We start from the raw sequence: 15,954 nt of genomic DNA on the forward strand, positions 1-15,954 counted from the left end.
TTAAATTCGGTGAGCAGCGATGTGGGCTCTGCAGATGCAGCCCACAGCGCTGCTAACACCGATCTCTCTCTTTCCCCTCCGCTGTACCGATCGGTACAGAGAGGGGGAAGGAGGAACCGGCGTCGTAACATGACGCCGGTTTGTTTACAAGTGATCACTCCGTCATTTGACGGAGCAATCACGTGGTAAACGGCCGCGACGAGCGGCCGTTTACCGTGATCCGTGATGCGCCGGGTCCAGTGGACCCGGCGGTCACGGATGATCTCGTGTGCGCGCCCCAGGGGGCGCGCGAGAGCAGAATTCTGGGAGGCCGTTAGTTAACGGCCTCTCAGAGTTAAACAACCGCCCTGAAGCCGTTAATCGGCAATGGCCGGTTGTTAAGTGGTTAAAAGGAGCTCAGAAAGTGCAGTCAGAGGCATTCCTGAAAAACTCGCAACTCTTACCGCGTCTTCTTCCATTACTATCTAAAATTATATATTTGCTTTTCAAAACACTGAAGGTTATTTACTAAAACTTGAGTGTGCAAAATCTAGTGCAGCTCTGCTTGGAAACCAATCAGCTTCCACGTCTGCCGTCAAAGCTTGAAGCGTAATCCACTTTTGTTGAGAAAAAAAACATTGTAAATTGCAAGGATTTTAACAAACTTTGTTGCAGATTTATACTTTTTGTTATTCTGAAGAAATCAATGTGTGTTTCTCTGTGCCCATGTGGGAAAGTGAGTCTAAAGGGAGTGGTTTCATAATTCTCAATTATATGCAACACCTGCAGGGCACTGAGGAAAGCTGCTGTACCTGCATCCCTTTAGATGTGTTCCTATTGGTAGTATCTCACCAAAAATTATATTTTTGTTCCAAGGGATGCCTGAAATCTGACTTTTATCTTAGGCAGACTTCTGGGAAAATTGGTGAGCCACAAGCAGGAAATTATGTTTCTGGGGGGCGTTCTGTACACATTATGTGTACAAAACACCTCCAGGTAGCCCTAATTAGATTTTACAGGAAGTTACAGCAGCTGCAGATTGGGAAGGTCATTTTTGATAACAATCAATTACAATATGACTTTTATCTCAATTGTATATGCTATATTATTATTATTATTATTTTTTGCTATTTTATTTCCCCCTGAAAGTGGAGTTAGAAGATAATTGGCTACCACGCACAGCTGCACCAGATTGAGTGCTCTAGTTTTCTTTTTTTTTAAAGCAGACCTTTTAAGCCAAACGGAAGGTTTATTTTTTTGCCAGTACCCCCCCCCCCCCCCCCAAAAAAAATACCCCGGCCTCAGCCTCTGAAGCTTCAAGGAGGCACAATGGACTTCCATATGGGTACTGGGGCATGAGCTGTAGTAAATATTTGGCTTTTGTTTTTAGGGGGGACAGCAACATGGTTTTATTTTCTTAATAGCTTTTTAACCACTTGCCGACCAGCGCACGACGATGTACGTCGACAGAATGGCACGGGCAGGCAAATGGGCGTACATGTACGTCCCTTTAAATTTGCCGCCCTGCCATCGGGAGCGCCCCGCCGGCGGTGCGCTCCCGCGCTGGTCGGGCCCACCGTGAGTCTGGTCGTGGGACCCGCCGACTCGATCGCCGCGGGCATCCCCGCGATCGTCTCACGGAGCGGCCGAATGAAGAAATGCCGTTGTGAACAACATTTTTCCATTCTGCCTAGCAACTAGTGACGCTGATCTCTGCTCCATGTGATTGGAGCAGAGATCAGTGTTCACTAAATGAAAGCCCAACCCCCCCACAGTTAGTAACACACCCCTAGGAACACTTAACCCCTACACTGCCACCCACTGGTTAACCCCTTCACTGCCAGTGTCATTTACACAGGAATCACTGCATTTATATAGCAGTAATTATTGTATAAATGACAATGGTTCCAAAAATGTGTCAAAAATGTCCAAAGGGTCCCCCACAATGTCGCAGTCACAATAAAAATCGCTGATCGCCGCCATTACTAGTAAAAAAAAATAATAAAAAATTATTAATAAAATGCTATAAAACTATCCCTATTTTGTAAACGCTATAACTTTTGCGCAAACCAATCAATCGCTTATTGCGATTTTTTTTTTACCAAAAATATGTAGAAGAATACGTATCGGCCTAAACTGAGGGAAAAAAATGTTTTTTTATATATTTTTGGGGGATATTTATTATAACAAAAAGTAAAAAATAATGCGATTTTTTTCAAAGTTGTCGCTCTATTTTTGTTTATAGCGCAAAAAATAAAAACCGCAGGGGTGATCAAATACCACCAAAAGAAAGCTCTATTTGTGGGAAAAAAAGGACGTCAATTTTGTTTGGGAGCCACGTCGCACGACCGCGCAATTGTCTGTTAAAGCAACGCAGTGCCGAATCGCAAAAAGTGGTCTGGTCTTTGACCAGCAAATTGGTCCGGTCTGAAAGTGGTTAAAGCCATTTGTTTGGGGGGGGGGGGGGGGGGGGGTTGCAAAAATACGACTTTTATACTCAACGCCGATGATGTACGGAAAATCGTAAGTATAGTTTATTTCTGGTAAGCTCGTATATTGTTGCTTTGTTTTGTTTGATGCAGTAATGTTTGCTTTGTTTTTATTTCTGTGCTAGCTTTGAGCTGCATGCAGGCAGCCTATATACATGAATAGAATATGCATTGGCTGTACAAACTCGCCCCCACACAGCCCAGTTTGGCAGATATGCAGGGATGGGTGCACGGCCCCGGCTGCACAGGCTGTGGATCTGTTATCCTGTTTGCCCCTTCCACAAATACATACGTTCCTTCAATTTGATGGTCATGGCTCTGTTTGTTTACATCCAACTACACAAGTCTTCACTAAGATGCTCCCACCTGCACATATCAGCTGAAATGCAACTATTTGAAATGTTGGGACAGTTCTTGAACCGATTTCCGAAGGATGAGGATTAAACCATTGTTCTGTAAGATCTGTATCACCTATTGGAGGTTCTCTCTTAAGGCATAGATCTCTCCTGCAAAAGCAGATTGTCCAAGTATCCTAGGACATAAATCCCTTTGGACTGCAATAAAGACTTTGATAAAGATTCTGAAGCTGTGGCTAAGTCTAAGGATACAGCGCCAAACTGAAAGTGGCAATACACTGCCAACAAAGGAAACTTTTGTGTGGAGGAAGGATCGGGATGTGTAAGTATGCCTTCTTGACAGCAATTGATGTCAAGAATTCTCCCCGACAAAGGTCTGCTATGACTGGTCCCCTGTTCAAATCATTAGTAAGGCCTCATCTGGAATATGCAGTTCAGTTTTGGGCACCAGTTCTCAAAAAGGATATCGGGGAACTGGAGAAAGTGCAAAGAAGGGCAACCAAACTGATAAGAGGCATGGAGGAACTCAGCTATGAGGAAAGATTAGAGGAACTGGATTTATTCACTCTTCAGAAGAGGAGAATAAGGGGGGATATGATCAACATGTTCAAATATATAAGGGGTCCATATAGTCAACTTGGTGTGAGTTATTCACTTTACGGTCAACACAGAGAACACGGGGGCACTCTTTACGTCTAGAGGACAAGAGATTTAATCTCCAAATACGGAAAGGTTTCTTCACAGTAAGCTGTGAAAATGTGGAGTAGACTCCAGAAGTGGTTCTGGCTAGCTCAGTAGATTGTTTTAAGAAAGGCCTGGATACTTTCCTAAATGTACATAATATAACTGGGTACTAACATTTATAGGTAATGTTGATCTAGGGAATATCCGACTGCCTCTTGGGGAATCGGGAAGCAATTTTTTCCCCTGCTGTAGCAAATTGGAGCATGCTCTGCTGGGGTTTTTTTTTTTTTGTTTTGTTTTTTTGCCTTCCTCTGGATCAACTGTGGTTATAGAATTGGGTATATTGGATTGTATAATATTTTTTATTTTTTTATTTTTATGGTTGAACTGGATGGACTTGTCTTTTTTCAACCTGACCAATTATGTAACTAACTATGGTCTCAGAGTCCATCCAGAACTTAGTAACTTAAAAAAAAATGGGTTTAAGGATTTGAGGTTCAGAATGGGTTTGATCTCCCTATTCGGTTTCAGAACTAAAAATAAGTTTGAGTAGAGACCCTGTTACTTCTCTTCCATTGTTCCTGTATAACAACTCAGAGTCTAAAGTTGGGATACAGCTTTTAGTTTGTCTATTCAGTTCTGAGGAGATTAAGGCACATTTAACAGGCAAAAACAAGATGGAAGGCTGGTTCTGAGATTCCACTTTGTAATCTGAGGATATGACCTGCTGCACCCTGGAGTCCGAGATCTCGGCATCAGATGTTTGCAAAGGCCAGCAGACGTCCCCTCACTGATTGAAGTGAGGGCACCTGGTTTAAAGGGGGCGGTAAGATGAAGACTTGAGGCAAAAGGAATTTTCCTGGTCTAATCTTGGATGTAGAAGCCCGTGGAAAATGAAAGAACTAGGCGTTCTGGAGGAGGTCCTCATTTTCTTTTTACTGGGAAAAAGCATACCGTATCCACCACATAATCTTCTTGATGTAGACATCCAAAAAGGTGCTCACTTTCAAATGGCATTCTTTCCAGTCTTTTCATACAGGCTGGTTCAGCAGAACAACACTTTAGCCAGATATTTCTCTGCATCTGTACGGAAAGAAGTACATTACCCAATAACTGATGGAGTGCATAACTCATGCCATCCACACAGTAGTGTAGGGCTGTTGGAAAGGCAAACCATGCTCAATATCTATGAGATCCCTAGCCATATGCCTGTACCAAAATGAGAGTGTCTGACACATCGCCATGGCAACCACAATTGGTTGTATAGTCAGTCAGCTATCGAAAACAAAGCCTTGAGCAAAATCTCAATGTGCTTACCTAGGGGATCCCTGGAAGTAGGTAAGTCATCAACTGGGACTGTGAGAGTTTTTTTTTAGGCAAGAGATACCTCTACCTCGAGCATAACCCATCTTTTTGTAGAATTCCCCATCCCAGGGATATGTGGCACAAGGTGCTTAGGAGGAATATAAACCTTTTCTAGATGCTTACAATCCTTGTATAAAACATCTCTGACCAAATGACAAAGTGGAGTTTTGGTGGTGCCATGGCTGATGGAATTTCTTTCACAGACAAATCATCTTAAGCCAGAGAAGAGAAACAGCCTTGGTTACGTCCTCTAGTTCCGTCCAGTTGGAAGATTGTTTCAGAGGGTTGAGAGGAAACTGAGGGGCAGTGGGCTCTAGCCATTTTAGCTGGGGTTTTTTTTGTTTCTTATAAATTTCTCTTTGCTACCTAGTAAAGGACATTCTGATGGAGAATTCTTTGCTCAGATCAGAAGAATGAGGTGTCTTGGACAACGCATCAGAATTTAGGAGTCCTGACTGAGGGATAGGAGAGGAAACCCCTGTGCCCTGACTTCCTGTGGGAGAAAGCCCAAAGCCTGGGAATGTAGGAAGACGCTTGATGTTGGTCTGACTGCATTTAACCCCCTTTGGGGTAATGGCCATCCATGCTACCTCTATGGAGTACCCATGCCCCTGCAACATTATGCAGTTATTTACTAAGCCCATGTGAATTGTGGGGGTGGAGCACATTTCCAGCACGCAATTGACATTCCAGTACTGTTTTGAAGTACTGCTCTGTCAGTCAAGATTGTTGCGCCACCCTGCATGACATGCAGTAGTTTCAAGTGGAGCGGAAGTTTATGGCTTCCTGATGCTAAACTTGAAGCATGTCTGTGAGCAATAACAGAATACCTTCATCAGTGCAGGACTGCTGTGACTGAATGACAGTTTATCAGATCACTGCGGGTAGTGGCAATCTTGTGAGCTGTCACACAGTCACAGCGGTTCTGCTACTGTCACTTGTAAACACAGAAACTTGCAGAGGAAGTCCTGCATTATTCACTACCTCTGCAGCTTCAGAGAGCATTTTATATGTTTTAACCCCAAAAATCCCACACGTACTACAGACAGTATCAAAGACCCCTCAATAAGTTGAACGGTACACGTTCAGGCTGTGGTACTGAACACAGTAGTTGGTAAATTTTGTACCCCTTCCTCTGCTACCTTTTTAGCATAAGGAGGTGGTGGTTGGGGGTGCAGTAAAAACGTGTCTCATCCACACATTTTTACCATCCCCAAACATGTGTAACTGAGGTCACCACCACAGCATCCATGCTGATTTTCTTTACTGAGAGTATAAGCAGAAAAGCACAGGCAGGCTGGCAACTGTTACTCAGCGTAGGTGAATACAGACAGTTTCCATACTGTTTGCCAGTTGCCAGACTGAAAAAGGTTTTCTTAGCAATGCTTGCAAGTTTGATCTTCGGTCAAAATGAGACATTAAATCTGTCCCCCCCCCCCCGAGAGCCAGTGCACACCCCTGACCTCCCCATTGAAGATCAGTGTCCATCCATGACCCCCCAGTGAGAACCAATACCTCCCACTATGACCACTGAGCACCTGTGCCCACCCCTTACCCCCTTACTGAGGACCACTAGCCCTGCCACCATCACTGAGCCCAGTGCCCATCCCTGACACTCAAGTGAGGACCAATGTCCCCACTACCTCCCTGTTCACCAGTGTTCATCCCTAACGCTGCAGTGAGGACTAATACCCATGACCCTGCCACTGGGTACCAGTGCCGGCTTACCCCTGGCTCGCCACCAAGGACCAATGCATCCCACTAACATCACTGCACACCAGTGCCCCTGACCCCTACTGAGGACCAATGCCCCCAAATACTGCCACAGAACACCAGTTCCTGCCCCTAACCCCCCCAGACCAATGCCCTGGCTACCAACAGTGCTCATCTCTAACCCTGCACTAAAGACCAATGCATCGCAATACCAGTACCCCTGATCCCCTCCCCCCATTGAGGTATGATATACAGTATGACTCTTGTACAACCACACAAATTTTAAATGAATACGTTGCTGCAAATGAAAACACATTTTCCACCAACTTTGGCTTGCTGCACTCCGTAAAAAATACATCGCTAGAATTTTTTTTTTTCTAAAATGTTGAACTATGCAATGATACAATTGGAATTCAGACCTTGTGTTTTAAAGTGATTGTATACTATTACCTTGTAAAACAACCCATTTAGTTGAAAATATAAAAGAAAGGCAAAACATAAATGCCTTTTTTTAAAAAAATTTTATGAGTTATCACATTCCCTCTGTTCTCAACTGCATAAGAACTGGGGGGAGGAGAAGCAACAATATACTGAGCAGGGGCGGCCCATCCATTAAGAGCGCAAGGGCGTCGCCCCCCTTATCCATGAGTCTGTGCAGGGCGCCAGATGCATGGATTCCAATTGGGGGAGGGGTGTTTTATTTTTATATTTTTGAGGCACCTGATTAGAGCCAGAGCCTCTAATAGGCTTCAAATTAGGGTGGGCTCGGGGCGTAGAGCACTGTGCTACGAGCCCACCCAGGTGTGTTACAATAGCAAATGAAAATTCGCTATTGAAACACTGATCCTCCTTCCGGCCAATCTGGAATTGGGTCTAAGAACCATTTCCCTATTGGCCCCCCCAAAACCGATGAACAAATTTGTATCGCAAAAAAAATGGCCCCATCATTTAGGGGGTAAATCCTTCCGGTCCTTAAGTGGTAAATAAGGGGAGAAGACACAGTAGGTGTATCGGATAAGAACAATGTAATTCCCATATAATACTCAAATGACCGGTTTCTGACAATTTTTATGATTTTTTTTTTAAACAGAGTTTTCTTTTGGTGCAATTTAATCACCACAGTTTTTTCTTTTTTGCTAAACTAACAAAAAAAAGACAGAAAATGTTGAAAAAAAAAAAATAGTGTTTCTCTTATTTTCACGACCGAAACAGCTCCTCTCTTAGCCATTGGGTAAAAACTCTCCAGCCTGCCATGCAGTCATCAGTTTTATTTTGCCTAGTGAAGGAGAAGGACCTAGGAACCCTGCGGGCCCATCGGTCCGTGCTTTTATCTGCAGAAGCTTGACTTTTTGCGCAAGATGATTGATCCTGTGATCTGCTATCAACAGCCGGCTGGGTGACAGGCTGGATACTCTTATCCTTGTAGTCTCCCCAGTCCAGCCATCGAGCATGTGCAAGTCGCAGCTCCGCGCTAGGCCAGCCACGATGAAACCTCAGCTCCAGAGGTGGTCGGTGAGCTTTTATGCTCCGGGGCACACATATGACCGGGCTACTGATGTCTGCGACACAGGGTGCCGGGCCAGCAGCCACCCTGTACTGATCAGCGAGTGGGTCTGTGATGAAATGTCTCCCAGCTCTGCAGGACTGGTAAGTACAGCTCTCCCTGCCTCTGTGGGGCTGAGCAGCTGGGCATTCCCTGGGAGGTCGATTCGGGGGTCCCTCACCTCCCTCTCTTCTCTCCCTGTCCCTTTCCCCCTCCCCCTCCTTGGGGGGATGCTGCTGAGCGGTGTGTGTGTGTCTGTGCAGGGGCTCTCGGGGGGGCTCTCATCTGGGGGGTGGTGGCGCTGGCTGGCTGAGTCCTGGGTCCTATTTTTCATGTCCCTGGAAGGGGTCTGTGAGGCTATGCTGGTGTCCTGTACAGCGCTGTACTCGTAGCCTTTGTTTCTCCCTGTCCCTCATGGATCTTGCATTCGTGCTCTCCTGGGCTTCGGCGGCCATTTCCTTGTGATTGACCCTATACAGGATGCCGGCGCCCATATTCTTGAAGCCTGAACACGTTTTTCAGTGTTCTCTAGCGGCAGCATGTGCTCATGTGCTCTGACACCATTTTCCCTGTGTTTTATGTCCTTATGCTGGATGCTGGGCTGCCCTTTTTCTTGGAGCCTTAGCACACTTCACAGGGGGTCGCCTTCTGGAGTTTGCAGCCCGGTGGTCCTCTCGCATATCCGACCATTGGGTCTGTGATTTGATTTCCTCAGGCTACAAGATAGTTTCTCTCTTGGCCGCCAAACAGATTCTTTCCCTCCAGCATACCCATATTCCCGGCTCACCGGGAGGCCCTCTTGGGGGCAGTAAGGGACCTGCTGAGTCCCCGGGTGGTTGTACCGGTTCCGGAATCGGAACGTTTCCAGAGATTCTACTCAAATTTGTTTGTAGTTCCCAAGAAGGAAGGGGTACGTCCAATCTTGGACCTAAAATACCTCAATCACTTTGTGAAAGTGCAGAGGTTCAGAATGGATTCAGTTCGCTCAGTAGTCACTGCACTCCAAGGGGACTCCCTGGCGTCCTTGGACATCCAGGATGCGTACCTACACATACCCATATGCCTCTGGCATCAAAAGTTTCTGGGATTTGCAGTTGGGGAAGTCCAGATGCTGGACCCAGGGGAATGGGCGTGGCATCCGGAGGTATTCAGGCTACTGTGCATGCGGTGGGGCACACCAGACGTGGCTCTTCTGGCCTCCCGTCTCAAACGGAAGATGCCGAGATTCATGTCCAGGACAAGAGATCCTTGGGCAGACGCATCAGACACGCTGGTGGCTCCGTGGCATCGGTACCAGCTGATCTACGCCTTCCCTAAAACTGTTACCACATCTGCTCCGCAGAGTGGAAGTCGAGGGAATCCCAGTGATTCTGGTCGCCCCAGATTGGCCTCAGCGACCTTGGTATGCAGACCTAGTGCACCTGGTGGCAGACGCCCCTTGGCGACTGCCGTTATGGGAGGACCTTCTGTCTCAAGGTCCGATTTTCCATCCTGCTTTACCATCGCTGGTTTTAACGGCATGGCTATTGAGAGCCAGGTGTTGAGAAACCGGGGTCTGTCGGAATTGGTGATCCCAACTATGCTGAAGGTACAGAAATCTAGGAAGATATATCATCGTACCTGGAAGGCCTACATCTCCATGTGTGAGGAGAAAGGATGCTTTCCTTTGCTATATCCAGGATCCTGCTGTTTCTTCAGCAAGAAGTAGACCAGAAATTGGCGTTAAGCACTATAAAAGGGCAAATATCGCCCTTGGCGATCTTTTTTCAGTGACCCCTGATGTCTCACTCATTAGTGAGTACTTTTGTTCAGGGGATGCGACATGTAGTCCCTCCGGTGCGTCCACCGTTACCCCCTCTGAGATTTGACCCTGGTGTTATCGGTGCTTCAAAAACCGCCGTTTTAAAACATCAGAGAGATTCCCCTGTTGACTCTTTCCCATAAAGTGGTCTTTCTAGTGGCCATCACATCACCCAGAAGGGTTTCGGAACTGGCAGCTTTGTCATGAAAGTTGCCTTATCTGGTTATCCACAAGGATAAGGTAGTGTTGCGTCTGCAACAGTCTTTTCTGCCAAAGATGGTATTGGCTTTTCATATCAATGCAGACATTGGGTTACTATCTCTGTGTCCTAAGCCAAAACACCCTAAGAAAGTGGCCCTTCACGCTCTGGACGTGGTTCGGGCTCTAAAGGTGTATTTGTCTGCCACTGCTTCCTTTCGGAAGTCCGATTCACTGTTTGTTTCGGTGGCTGGTCCAAAGAAAGGCATGGCGGTCTCGTCAGCCACCATTTCCAGGTGGATCAGACAGATTGTAGTGCAAGCCTATGCCTTGAAGGGGCAGGTGCCCCCTTTAGCGGTCACGGCCCACTCCACAAGGGCAATCGAAATGTCTTGGGCCTTCTGACACCAAGCGACTGTCGCTCAAGTGTGTAAAGAGGCGACCTGGTCATCTGCCCACACGTTTACCAAGTTCTACAAGGTACACGTCAGTGCATCGCATGATGCATGTTTTGGTCGCAAAGTTTTGCAAGCGACCATATAGTTGCAATTGAATATGCAATATATTTTCTTTTTTCCATTTTTTTCAGTAAAAAAACCAGTACCTTAAGCTAATGCACATTTGCATTAGTTACTGCAGGTTTTGGTGTGGTTGAGGGTGGTTCCTCCTGTTGAGGTGTACCCTGGTTTTATGTGGTGGTTTTTCCCACGCACTGTTGTTTTTGGTGGGTAAAGTTTTCACTAGTTCTCACTTGCCATGGTGGTTTTATGCTGGTTTTTCCACCCCTCGTTTGGCACTGCTTAGGGACGTCCCAATGGCTAAGAGAGGAGCTGTGTCAGTTGGTGAATATAAGAGAAAATAGGATTTTTTGTACTCACCGTAAAATCCTTTTCTCTGTAATTCACAGACCGACACAGCACCCGCCACTCCTTTTTCTCTTTACGTTATACTGCTTGTTGACGTACTGATGACTGCATGGCAGGCTGGAGGGTTGTTACCCAAGGGACCGCCCCCCTGAGCGGAACTGGAAAGTTGTGAGTGTTACATAATAACAAGTACTGCCTAGTATTCTCCTAGTGGTAGGCATAAGAACCCAATGGCTAAGAGAGGAGCTGTGTCGGTCGGTGAATTACAGAGAAAAGGATTGTACGGTGTGTACAAAAAAAATACTATTTTTTTTTAGTTTCTGTTATAAAATGTAAAGTAAAAAAAAATTCTCCCTCACTGATGTGCACTGATAGGCTGCACTAATATGCAGCACTGGTGCAGACTGTTGGGGCTGCATTGATGTTCAGTGTCCTGATTGTTAGTGCAGATGTCCCCACTGAGGAATGCCACTTACCTGCTCTCCTCTTCTCATGGTCTGTCAACGTGAGGAGAGGAATGCCAATAACTGCCATTTCCTGTTTCCACTATGATCAGCTGTGATTGGACACCGGTGCTCACATGGTAAAAAGCCTACAGCCATAGGATCTTTACCGTGATTGGCCATGTGCTGTGTCCCAGGGTGCACCACCAAATGCCCTGCTGAGGTTGGGAGGATGTCATATGAGGTCCTCCCAGAATGAGAATGCTCCTGCCCATCCATCATTTCATTATATGGCGGGCGGGAAGCAGTTAACCATTTAAAGGGTTTGTTAACCCACATGTCTTAATTTATATAATCTGCTTGGTCGCCTAAGGATATGGAGTGTGTGTGTTTTGTATAAAACATTTTTTGTATATACCTTATTTGTGAGAGCTGCTCAGCGGTCACGTGACACACCACATGTCTCCTCTCCCCGTCTGACAGATGCAGCAGAAGGGGCCGAGATTCCCCCGCGGACGTCAGTCTGGAGGGGAGGAGGGCTAAAACTAGTGGTGCTTTACCACTAACTCCGGCCCTGCCCCAGTGTGAAAGTTCCCTTTCTGGCCTTAAAGTGGTTGTAAACCCTTACAACACACTTTGACCTACAGGTAAGCCTAGATTAAGGCTTACCTGTAGGTCCAATAAATATCTCCTAAACCTACACGGTTTAGGAGATATTTACCAAAAGACAGGCACCGCTGTCTACGGTGCATGCGCCGTAGACAATATGCCGCGCGTGGCGGCTCCCGTGCGCATGCGCGGGAGTGACGTCATCGCGGCTTTGCAGCGGCGGAGCGGCGAGACCCACCGAGAAGATGGATGCGCCGGACTACAGGGGACAGCGGTGACTTCGCTGGCTCCTGTGTCAGGTAAGTGACACATAATGGACTACTATGCGATGCATAGCAGTCCATTATGATTTACCTTTGCAGGGAATGAAAGAGGGTTTACTTCCTCTTTAAGGTCTACACATGTCAAACAAAAGAAAATACAAATTCCCAGCTCAACTTCCCAACCAGCCTACAACAAACCAAATTGTTCTGTCTAAAGCCTCGTACACATGGTACGATTGTTGGACAACCGAGCGTCTGATTTTTGTCAAAAGGGCTTGTGCCAGGATCTTGTCTTGCATACTAACGTTACACAAATAGTCGTGCCAAAAACACAAATGTAGGGATGTACTACGAGGAATTTCAGCTGTTGAGCGACACTTTTTGGGCCGCTTCTGCTAATTTCATGTTTGGTGAGAATGCGTGTTTGTACTTTCGACTTTCATGTGACGGATTTGTGTATTGACCATCCAAAAATCTGATGTGGAGCCATCGTTTGACAAAAATTTACTAGCCTGTCATCCAACATTTGTTGGCCGAAAATTGTAAAACAATTGTTGAAAGGAGCGTACTAACGCTAAGAACTTCAGACAACAGCCTGTCAAATGACAATCCCCTTCTGATTTTGGTACCGTTTGTAGAAGGCTTAACAGTTCACATTAAAAACGGGTTTTAATTGCTTAAGCCGCAGAGGCTGCTATACTGTGAAAAAATAATAAATACATATAGTTTTATCTGTAAAAACATGCATTGATTGATTTTTTTTTTTTTTAAAGGTGACCTTATCTTTTAAAGTGGTGCTAAAGTTGTTTTTTTTTTTTTTAAACCCTAAAGCATTCTCTGTATTAAGGTAAACAATACTCCTCTCACTTCATGCTTTTACAGGAGACACTGAAGGCAGCTGGGCCATAGACACCTGCTGCTATCAGTCAAACGTCTTTGAAGAGGGAGCCGGGGGTATCACACACACACCCTGATCTTCTCTTCCTCCTGCCCCTACCCCTCTGTGTCCTCACCTGAGGCCACAGTGTTTCCCCTACACCAGAGTCCTCTCCATACATCAGATTTCTCAGTGCCCCCCCCCCCCCCCCCCCTTAAATCTGTGTTCCCAGAGCATCCCTTAGAGTCCCCAGAGTTCTCCCTTACATCGGAGTCTGCATAGTCCCCCCCTTACAATGAAAGGGAACTCTGCAAGTTCAGATGTAAAAGGGGAACTCTGTGAACTCCGATTTAAAGGGGGACTCTTGTTACTAACTTCATATGATTAGAAATGTTATTTAATATCAAAATATATGTGTAGTTTAGGGTGACCACATTTCCAAATGGCCATTCAGGGACACCCCCCCCCCCCCGCACCCGCCCAAAAACGATGGTTTTTGATACTTTTTTTGTCAATTTTTGGGGAAAAAAAAGCAAACAGTGGTAACCAGTTTAGACAGGTGGTATGCAATGTGTAGAGGGAGACACGGAGGAAGAATGGAGGAGGGCAGCAGAATGGAGGGGGACGCGGAGGAAGAACGGAGGGGGACGCGGAGGAAGAACGGAGGGGGACGCAGAGGAAGAACGGAGGGGGACGCGGAGGAAGAACGGAGGGGGACGCGGAGGAAGAACGGAGGAGGACACAGAATGGAGGGGGACATGGAGGAAGAACAGAGGGGAACACGGAGGAAGAACGTAGGGGAACACGGAGGAAGAACGTAGGGGAACACGGAGGAAGAACGTAGAGGAACACGGAGGAAGAACGGAGGGGGACACGGAGGAAGAATGGAGGAGGACACGGAGGAAGAACGGAGGAGGATAGCAGAATGGAGGGGGACACAGAGGAAGAATGGAGGAGGACAGCAGAATGGAGGGGGACATGGAGGAAGAACAGAGGGGAACACGGAGGAAGAACGTAGGGGAACACGGAGGAAGAACGTAGGGGAACACGGAGGAAGAACGTAGGGGAACACGGAGGAAGAACGTAGGGGAACACGGAGGAAGAACGGAGGGGGACACGGAGGAAGAATGGAGGAGGACATGGAGGAAGAACGGAGGAGGATAGCAGAATGGAGGGGGACACAGAGGAAGAATGGAGGAGGACAGCAGAATGGAGGGGGACATGGAGGAAGAACAGAGGGGAACACGGAGGAAGAACATAGGGGAACACGGAGGAAGAACGTAGGGGGACGCGGAGGAAGAACGGAGGGGGACGCGGAGAAAGAACGGAGGAGGACACGGAGGAAGAACGGAGGAGGATAGCAGAATGGAGGGGGACATGGAGGAAGAACAGAGGGGGACACAGAAGAAGAACGGAGGGGAACACGGAGGAAGAACGGAGGGGAACACGGAGGAAGAACGGAGGGGAACACGGAGGAAGAACGGAGGGGGACACGGAGGAAGAATGGAGGGGGACACGGAGGAAGAACGGAGGGGGACACGGAGGAAGAACGGAGGGGGACACGGAGGAAGAACGGAGGAGGACACGGAGAAAGAACGGAGGGGGACACGGAGGAAGAACGGAGGGGGACACGGAGGAAGAACGGAGGGGGACACGGAGGAAGAACGGAGGGGGACACGGAGGAAGAACGGAGGGGGACACGGAGGAAGAACGGAGGGGGACACGGAGGAAGAACGGAGGGGGACACGGAGGAAGAACGGAGGGGGACACGGAGGAAGAACAGAGGGGGACAGCAGCAGAAAAGAGGGGAAGTGGGGAACACAGAGAAAGAATGGAGGGGGACAGCAGAACAGAGGGGGACACGGAGGAAAAACAGAGGGGGACATGGAGGAAGAACAGAGGGGGACAGCAAAACAGAGGGGGACACGGAGGATGAACAGTGGGGGACAGCAAAACAGAGGGGGACAAGGAGAAAAACTGGAGGGAGACAGCAGCAGAACAGAGGGGGAACAGAGGGGGACAGCAGAACAGAGGAGGACAGCAGCAGAACGGAGGGGGAACAGAGGGGTACAGCAGAACAGAGGGGGAGGCGGAGGAAGAACGGAGGGGGACAGCAGCAGAACAGAGGGGGGCGTGGAGGAAGAACGGAGCTGGGCGTGGAGGAAGAACAGAGGGGGATGCGGAGGAAGAATGGAGGGGGACAGCAGCAGACCGGAGGGGGGCACGGAGGAAGAACAGAGGGGGGCACGGAGGAAGAACAGAGGGGGGCACGGAGGAAGAACAGAGGGGGGCACGGAGGAAGAACAGAGGGGGACACAGAGCAAGAACGGAGGGGGACAGTCAGCAACAGAATGGAGGGGGAGGGGGACAGCAGCAGAATAGTACACTAACCTGGACGTTTGTCAATCTCTGTTAAATCACTGCAGGCAAACTTGGGGACCTCATGGGCGGGAGGAGCCTGGACTCTGGAGGAGGACTCTGGGACAAGGAGACTCAAGCTGGCTGGCTGCTCAGGAGACAAATTTAAGTGTGGCGCTCTGTCCCTGTGTCGTCAGTGGCGTCACTCTGCGTGGGGGGGGGGGGGTGCACTGCCCACACTGACTGCCAGTGTCAGACCAGTTCCTGTCAGCCCGCCCCTCAGGCCTCAGCTGACGTCACTGGTTGCTAGACGCGGGGCGGCCCCTAGCCTAGCAACCAGACTGCCAGCCTATGACAAGTCATCCTCCTGTGCTGTGATCGTGAGATGCAAGTGAGTGAAGTGAGTGTGA

This window comes from Lithobates pipiens, unplaced genomic scaffold (genome assembly GCF_037356315.1).
Source record: "Lithobates pipiens isolate NorthernLeopardFrog02 unplaced genomic scaffold, aLitPip1_a1.2 Scaffold_8, whole genome shotgun sequence".
Taxonomy (NCBI): domain Eukaryota; kingdom Metazoa; phylum Chordata; class Amphibia; order Anura; family Ranidae; genus Lithobates; species Lithobates pipiens.